Here is a 9,271-nt window from a genome sequence, read left to right as displayed (position 1 = left end):
TATGAGATTATGCAACTCCCGGACACCGGAGGAATGCCTTATCTGCTATCAAACGTCACAACGTAACTGGGTGATTATAAATATGCTCTACAGGTATCTTCGAAGGTTTTTTTGGGTTGGCATAGATCAAGATTAGGATTTGTAACTCTGAGTATCGGAGAGGTATCTCTGGGCCCTCTCGGTAATGCACATCATATGAAGCCTTGCAAGTAATGTGACTACCGAGTTAGCTATGCCATGATGCACTACAGAACGAGTAAAGAGACTTGTCGGTAACGAGATTTAACTAGGTATGAAGATACCGACGATCGAATCTCGGGCAAGTAACATACCGAGGACAAATGGAATAACGTATGTTGACATTGCGGTTCGACCGATAAAGATCTTCATAGAATATGTGGGAACCAATATGAGCATCCAGATTCCGCTATTGGTTATTGACCGGGGAGGTGTCTCGGTCATGTCTACATAGTTCTCTAACCCACAGGGTCCGCACGCTTAATGTTCGATGACGATAGGTATTGTATGAGTTATGTGTTTTGGTGACCGAAGGTTGTTCGGAGTCCCGGATAAGATCACGGACATGACGAGGAGTCTCTAAATGGTCAAGAGGTAAAGATTGATATATTGGAAGGTTATATTCGGACACCGGAATGGTTTCAAGAAGGTTTGGATGTTTTTCGGAGTACCGGGAGGTTACCGGAACCCCCGGGGGGGATTGTTGGGCCTACATGGGCCATAGGAGAGAGGGGAGGCAGCCCACAAGGGGTGTCCGCGCCCCCTCCCATGGGAGTCCGAATTGCACTAGGGGAGGGGGCACGCCCCCTTTCCTTCTCCTATTCCCTCTCCCTTTCCCCTTTCCCCCCTTTGGAAGAAGGAAAAAGAGGGGGGGGGGCGAATCCTACTACGAGTGGAGTCCTAGTAGGACTCCCCCTCCTTTGGCGCGCCCCTGATGGCCGGCCTCCTCCACTCCTCCTTTATATAGGGGGGCAGGAGCCACCCCAAAGCACATCAATTGTTTAGTCATGTGTGGTGCCCCCCTCCACTGTTTGTCGTAGTGCTTAGGCGAAGCCCTGCGCAGATCACTTCACCAACACCATCATTACGCCGTCGTGCTGACGGAACTCACCGACTCCATCGACACTCTGCTGGATCAAGAGTTCGAGTAACGTCATCGAGCTGAACGTGTGCAGAACTCGGAGGTGCCATACGTTCGGTACTTGATCGGTTGATTCAAGAAGACGTTCGACTACATCAACCGTGTTAAGTTAACACTTCCGCTTTCGGTCTGTGAGGGTACGTGGACACACTCTCCCCCTATCGTTTATATGCATCTCCTAGATAGATCTTGCGTGAGCGTAGGAATTTTTTTGAAATTGCATGCTACGTTCTCCAACACCCGGGCCCAAAGGTGTGATCACGGTCACTGGGAATAGACAGAGAGCAGAAGAATGCCTCCATAAGGGTTCCAAGATCGTTGACGAGCAAATGGCAGTGGTGGAACTGGAAGAGTACAATAAGAATGCCGATCCGAGTGATTTTCTCCGTTTCAAGAAGCCTGCTTCTGAGTCCGCATTTCAGTCGGCTGGCGAGACGAAACCAGTTCACATTCACCCGAAAGATCCCACAACTGCTCCAACCCACATCTTAATAACACTCGACATCAAATAGGAAGTCATGCTCATCCACTTCCTCCATGACAACTAGGACATCTTCGCATGGAAACCATCAGACATGCCAGGTGTACCCAGGGGGCTGGATGAGCACCGCTTGCGTGTCGACTCCAAAGCCAAACCTGTCAAAGAGCATATTCGTCAGTCCGCCACGGAGAAGAGGAAGGCGATTGGCGAGGAAGTGGCTCGGCTTCTGGCAGCTGAGTTCATCCGCGAGATATACCACTCGGAGTGGCTCGCCAATGTTGTCATGGTCTCTAAGAAGGATAATTCACTCCATATGTGCATTGACTTCAAGCATATCAATTGGGCCTGCCCAAAAGATCATTTTCCGCTCCCTCGCATCGATCAGATAGTCGATTCGACAACGGGGTGTGAGCATTTGTATTTTCTTGATGCGTATACCGGATACCATCCGATCCAACTGTTTGGGCCAGATGAAATAAAAACGACCTTCATCACCCCGCTTGAGTGTTTCTGCTATATCACCATGCCATTCGGTCTCAATGATGGCGCCACATTCATGCGCATGATTCAGAAGTGCCTGCTCACTCAGATCAGTCGGAATGTGGAGGCGTATATGGATGATATTGTGGTTAAGTCATGCAAAGGTTCCGACTTGCTGACTGACCTCGCTGAAACATTTGGCAATCTGAGAAGGTACAACATTAAGTTGAATCCCTCCAAGTGCACATTCGGAGTACCCAGAGGAAAGTTACTCGGTTTTCTTTTTTCTGAATGAGGGATAGATTCTAATCCCGAGAAGATCGGTGCAATTCTCCGAATGAAATGCCCTGTGTGTGTGTGTGTGTGTGTGCTACTTCTTGAGCTTGCGTTGGTTTTTCCCATGAAGAGGAAAGGGTGATGTAGCAAAGTAGAGATAAGTATTTCCCTCAGTTTGAGAACCAAGGTTCAATCCAGTAGGAGACAACCACAAATCACCGAACACCTGCACAAACAATCAAACAACTTGCACCCAACACAATAAAGGGGTTGTCAATCCCTTCACGGTTACTTGCAAAAGTGAGATCTGATAGAGATGGATAAACGATAAAGTAAATATTTTTGGTATTTTTGGTTTATAGATCGGAAAGTAAAAGATTGCAGAAATAGTAGATCAGAAACTTATATGATGGAAAATAGACCTGGGGCCATAGGTTTCACTAGAGGCTTCTCTCAAGATAGCAAATAATACGGTGGGTGAACAAATAACTGCCGAGCAACTGATAGAAAAACGCAAAGTTATGACGATATCTAAGGCAATGATCATGAATATAGGCATCACGTCCGTGTCAAGTAGACTGAAGCGATTCTGCATCTACTACTATTACTCCACACATCGATCGACTCCTGCCTGCATCTAGAGTATTAAGTTCATGAAGAACAGAGTAACGCATTAAGTAAGATGACATGATGTAGAGGAATTAACTCAAGCAAGATGATGAAAACTCCATCTTTTTATCCTCGATGGAAACAATACAATATGTGCCTTGCTGCCCCTGCTGTCACTGGGAAAGGACACCGCAAGATTGAACCCAAAGCTAAGCACTTCTTCCATTGCAAGAAAAACCAATCTAGTTGGCCAAACCAAACCGATAGTTAGAAGAGAATTACAAAGATATCAAATCATGCATAAACAAATTTAGAGAAGATTCAAATAATATTCATAGATAAGCTGATCATAAATTCACAATTCATCGGATCTCAGCAAACACACCACAAAAAAAGGTATTACATCGAATAGATCTCCAAGAACATCGAGGAGAACATGGTATTGAGAATCAAAGACAGAGAAGAAGCTATCTAGCTACTAGCTACAGACCCATAGGTCTCTGATAAACTACTCATGCTCCATCGAAAGGGCAATAGAGTTGACGTAGACGCCCTGTGTGATCGAACCCCCCTCCGGTAGGGTGCCGTAAAAGGTCCCTAGATGGGATCTCATGGGTACAGAAGGTTGAGGCGGTGGAAAAGTGTTTTCATGGAACTCCTGGTGGTTTGGGGATATATGGGAATATATAGGTGAAAGAATTATGTCAGGAGGGTCACGGGGGGCCCACAAGGGTGGGGGGCACGCCCTACCCCCTGCGCGCGCCCTCCGTCCTTATGGCCGCCTCATGACTCCTCTGACTTCATCTCCAAGTCTCTTGGTTGTCTTCTGGTCCAAGAAAAATCATCGCGAAGGTTTCATTTCGTTTGGACTCTGTTTGGTATTCCTTTTCTACGAAACTCAAAAACAAGGAAAAAATAGGAACTGGCACTGGGCTCTAGGTTAATAGGTTAGTCCCAAAAATAATATAAAATAGCATATAAAACATCAAAACAGATAATATAATAGCATGGAACAATCGAAAATTATAGATATGTTGGAGACGTATCAGTGTGCATGATGTTCAGAAGCTCTGTTGTCTCACTACACTCAGTAGGTTCATTTCTCGTCTCGATGAAAAGGCACTGCCTCTTTACCGACTGATGAAAAAGTTTGACACATTCGAGTGGACTCCCGAAGCCAAAGCAGCGTTTGTGGAACTCAAAGCCCTGCTCTCCACCCAGCCGGTGCTTGCTGCTCCGAACAGTAAAGAGCCTCTACTCTTATACATCGCAGCCATTGGTCAGGTGATAACCCAGAAGTATAGGGGATCAATTGTAGCCTCTTTCGATAAGTAAGAGTTTTGAACCCAATGAGGAGCTAAAGGTAGAACAAATATTCCCTCAAGTTCTATCGACCACCGATACAACTCTACGCACGCTTAACATTCGCTTTACCTAAAACAAGTATGAAACTAGAAGGACTTTGTAGGTGTTGTTGGATAAGTTTGCAAGATAATAAAGAGAACCTAAATAAAAGCTAGGGGATGTTTAGATAAAGAAGCAATAAAGTTAGTATAGCGAGTGTGGAGAAGTGGTGGTAGGAGTTGCGAAATTGTCCCTAAGCAATTGACTACTTTACTAGACCGATAGCAAGTTTTATGTGGGAGAGGCCACTGCTAGCATGTCATCCCTGACTTGGAATTCTATGCACTTATGATTGGAACTATCAGCAAGCATCCACAACTACTAACGTTCATTAAGGTAAAACCCAACCATAGCATTATGATATATTGGCCCCCCCTTCAATCCCGTATGCATCAATTTCTATGCTAGGTTGAAGCTTCTATCACTCTTGCCCTCCAATACGTAGTCCTATCAACATACAACTAACCCTATGGCGTGATCCACGCGCGTGCTCATATGATGGGCCCCAAAGGACAACAACATAACCACAAGCAAATTAAATCAATCATAGCAATTCACCAATTACCAATAGGACAACGAAAATCTACTCAGACATCATAGGATGGCAACACATCATTGGATAATAATATGAAGCATAAAGCACCATGTTCATGTAGAGGGTACAACGGGTTGCGGGAGAGTGAACCGCTATAGATAGATGGGGGAAAGTGATGGAGATGTTGGTGAAGATGACGGAGGTGTTGGTGTAGATCACGATGATGATGATGACCCCGACGGTGTTCCGGCGCCACCAGGAGAGAGGGGGAGAGAGCCCCCTTCTTCTTCTTCTTCTTCCTTGACCTTCCCCCTAGATGGGAGAAGGGTTTCCCCTCTGGTCCATGGCCTCCATGGCAATGGAGGGTCGAGAGTCCCTCCGAGATTGGATCTGTCTCTCTGTCTCTCTCCATTTCTGCGTTCTAGATTCTGGCCTTTCACATTTCTTATATTCCCGGAGATCCGTAACTCCGATTGGGCTGAATTTTAACACAATTTCTATCTGGATATTAGCTTTCTTGTGGCAAAAGAAGGGCACCAACGGTCTTACGGGGTGGCCACGAGGGCCCAGGGCGCGCCTAACCCCCTGGGGCGCCCCCCTGCCTCGTGGCCCCCTCGGGCATCGTCTCGTGTTGATTCTTCTTCCCAAAAATCATAAATATTCCAAAAAAATCTCCATCTATTTTTATCCCGTTTGGACTCCGTTTGATATGGGATTTCCGCGAAACAAAAAACACCCAACAAAGAGGAACTGGCACTAGGCACTGGATCAATATGTTAGTCCCAAAAATAGTATAAAAAGTTGCCAAAATTATATGGAAGTTGTAGAATATTGGCATGGAAAAATCAAAAATTGTAGATACGACGGAGACGTATCAGCATCCCCAAGCTTAATTCCCGCTCGTCCTCGAGAAGGTAAATGATAAAAAAGATAATTTTTGATGTGGAATGCTACCTAGCATAATCTTGATCATATATCTAATCATGGCATGAATATTAAGACACGGGTGATTCAAATCAATAGTCTATTGTTGACATAAAAACAATAATACTTCAAGCATACTAATAAAGCAATTATGTCTTATCAAAATAACATAGCCAAAGAAAGCTTATCCCTACAAAATCATATAGTTTGGCCATGCTTCATTTTCGTCACACAAAATGCTCACATCATGCACAACCCCGGTTTCAGCCAAGCAATTGGTTCATACTTTTAATGCGCTTCAGCCTTTTCAACCCTCACGCAATACATGAGCGTAAGCCATGGACATAGCACAATGGGTGGAGTAGAATATGATGATGGAGGTTGTGTGGAGAAGAAAAAACGGGAGAATGTCTCACATCCACGCGGCTAATCAATGGGCTATGGAGGTGCCCATCAATTGATGTCAATGTGAGGAGTAGGGATTGCCATGCAACGGACGCACTAAGAGCTATAAGTGTATGAAAGCTCAAACTTGAAACTAAGTGGGTATGCATCCAAATTGCTTGTTCATGAAGGCCTCGGGCATTTGAGGAAGCCCATCATCGGAATATACAAGCCAAGTTCTAGAAAATTCCCACTAGTATATGAAAATGATAACTCAAGATACTTTCTATATGAAGAACATGGTGCTACTCTGAAGCAAAAGTGTGGTAAAAGGATAGTAACATTGCCCCTTCTCTCTTTTTCTCTCATTTTTTTTATTTTCACTTTTTTTGGTGGGCTTCTTTGGCCTCTTTTTTTATTTGGGCTTCTTTGGCCTCTTTTATTTTTCAAAAAGTCCGGAGTCTCATCCCGACTCGTGGGGGAATCATAGTCTCCCTTATCCTTTCCTCACTGGGGCAATGCTCTAATAATGATGATCATCACACTTTTATTTACTTACAACTCGATACTAGAACAAAAATATGACTCTATATGAATGCCTCCGGCGGTGTACCGGGATGTGCAATGATCTAGCGTAGCAATGACATCAAAAAACGGACAAGCCATGAAACCATCATGCTAGTTGTCTTACGATCATGCAAAGCAATATGACAATGAATGCTCAAGTCATGTATATGATGATGATGGAAGTTGCATGGCAATATATCTCGGAATATCTATGGAAATGCCATAATAGGTAGGTATGGTGGCTGTTTTTAGGAAGATATAAGGAGGCTTATGTGTGATAGAGTGTATCGTATCACGGGGTTTGGATGCACCGGCGAAGTTTGCACCAACTCTCGAGGTGAGAAAGGGCAATGCACTGTACATAAGAGGCTAGCAATGATGGAAGGGTGAGAGTGCGTATAATCCATGGACTCACATTAGTCATAAAGAACTCATATACTTATTGCAAAAGTTTATTAGCCCTCGAAGCAAAGTACTACTATGCATGCTCCTAGGGGGGGAGGTTGGTAGGAGTTAACCATCGCGCGCCCCTGACCTCCACTCATAAGGAAGACAATCAAAGAACACCCCATGCTTCAAATTTGTGACACAATGGTCACCATACGTGCATGCTACGGGACTTGCAAACCTCAACAAAAGTATTTCTAAATTTCACAATTACTCCACTAGCACGACTCTAATATCACCACCTTTATATCACAAAACTATTGCAAGGAATCAAACATATCATATTCAGTGATCTACAAGTTTTATGTAGGATTTTATGACTAACCATGTGAATGACCAATTCCTGTCATCTCTCTAAATAGATATAAGTGAAGCAAGAGAGTTTAATTCTTTGTACAAAAGATATGCCCATGCTCTAACAAATTTAAGTGAAGCAAAAGAGCATTCTACAAATGGCGGTTTTCTATGTGAAGAGAAATAGGCAATCCAAACTTCAAATGATATAAGTGAAGCACATGAAGCATTCTATAGAGCCATACTCAAAAGATATAAGTGAAGTGCAATGAGAGTTCTATAAACCAAGCAAGGACTATCTCATACCAGCATGGTGCATAAAAGAAAAGTGAAAACTAAATGCAAAAGACGCTCCAAGATTTGCACATATCACATGAATGAAACGAATCCGAAAACATACCGATACTTGTTGAAGAAAGATGGGATGCCTTTCGGGGCATCCCCAAGCTTAGACGCTTGAGTCTCCTTTAATAATTACTTGGGGTGCCTTGGGCATCCCCAAGCTTGAGCTCTTGCCTCTCCTCCTTTTCCTCATATCGAGACCTCCTCGATCTTCGAACACTTCATCCACACAAAACTCAACAGAAAACTCGGGAAGATCCGTTAGTATAATAAAGCAAATCACTACTCTAAGTATTGTTGAAAACCAATTCATGTTTTGTTTTTACATTGTAGATACTGTAGTATAACTTTTCCATGGCTTAATCCACTGATAGAAATTGATAGTTTCATCAAAACAAGCAAACTATGCATCAAAAACATAATCTGTCTTAAATAGGGCAGTCTGTAGTAATCTGAACATTGACCATCCTTTTGGTACTCCAAAAATTCTGCCAAAATTAGGAAAAATAAAATAAAATTTATATAAATATAGTGCAGAACTTTTCAGAACCGTTTGACGTTCCAGTAAGAAATGTAAAATCGTGCAGTACAGCCAAAGTTTCTGTCCTGCACCGCAAAAACCAACAAGCATTGTAAACATCCTAAAGGCAAACCTTGGCACATTATTTTTATAATGCAATGGAATTGTACAAGGGGATAATTATTTTTGTTGAAAAGTTTCAATCAATATTCACAAAAGTTTCCATGAGAATGAACAAAGTTGAAGGCTAGCTCCCACTTTAACAATGCTCGTCTTTCTCACTTCCACTTTTCTTTTTGAAAATGTTTTGGGTTCCCCTCTTTATTTTTTTGTTTTTAAACTTTATGAAAGCACACAACAGAAATAAATGACTCTCTAAAACTTCCGGGTTGTTTCCCTGACAGCGCTTTCTTTAAAGCCATTAAGCTAGGCATATAGTGCTCAAGTAATGGATCCACCCGGATCCCAAGGTATATCAAAGCCAATTTTAATTAACAATGATTTGTGATTTAGTAGTGAGCACAAAGTAACATATATCATGCAACAATGAAGTCTAACTCTCTTCCTATGCATCGGCATGTCATAAAAGAACAATTCTTGCACACCAAGTAAATGCCAATGCATAGCATAAACAGTTTCTTGCAATTTTATCGTGTTTGAAACATAAAGAGGCGGAGATGTAGTTCCTCTCTCATAATAATTGCAAGTAGGAGCAGCAAGCACATGCACATTATATTTATCAAAATCATCATGTGTAGTAGTAAAAGGCAACCCATTGATATAATCCTTAATAAGGCAAACTTCTCCGATATAGTGTAGTCGGGAGAATTCAAAAAGATAATAGGACTA

The sequence above is a fragment of the Triticum aestivum genome, chromosome 1B (assembly GCF_018294505.1).
Source record: "Triticum aestivum cultivar Chinese Spring chromosome 1B, IWGSC CS RefSeq v2.1, whole genome shotgun sequence".
Lineage (NCBI taxonomy): Eukaryota > Viridiplantae > Streptophyta > Magnoliopsida > Poales > Poaceae > Triticum > Triticum aestivum.
This window is presented reverse-complemented; position numbering follows the sequence as displayed.